Source organism: Chrysochloris asiatica, unplaced genomic scaffold (genome assembly GCF_000296735.1).
Source record: "Chrysochloris asiatica unplaced genomic scaffold, ChrAsi1.0 scaffold00017, whole genome shotgun sequence".
NCBI lineage: Eukaryota > Metazoa > Chordata > Mammalia > Afrosoricida > Chrysochloridae > Chrysochloris > Chrysochloris asiatica.
In genome coordinates this window covers 29,402,056-29,402,403 of record NW_006408535.1, presented here as the reverse complement: position 1 = coordinate 29,402,403, position 348 = coordinate 29,402,056, and positions in this window count along the sequence as shown.

Here is a 348-nt window from a genome sequence, read left to right as displayed (position 1 = left end):
GACATTAAGGCAAGTGGTCAGGTCCCCTCAGGGCAAATCCCTTTCCAAGACTAAGACTTAATGGGAATACAAAAACAGACATGCTCTCTGACTGGTGACCACGTTGGTCACCAATAAGGGGGAGTAAGGGAAAAAAACAGCAATGAAGCTGCGAGCTAAGCCCTACAACGTTCAATAGACTCCTGTGAACCCGGCTGGAGGCCTGGTTGGCCAGCAGTGTGGCAAGACCTGAGGACTCTTGGGCCCAGAGTCAGTGACATAGCCACAGAGGACTAGAGTGGAGAGTGAAGCATCCAGCTGATAAGAAGAGAAGACATATGCACAAGAACACCCACACTTGCAGATAAT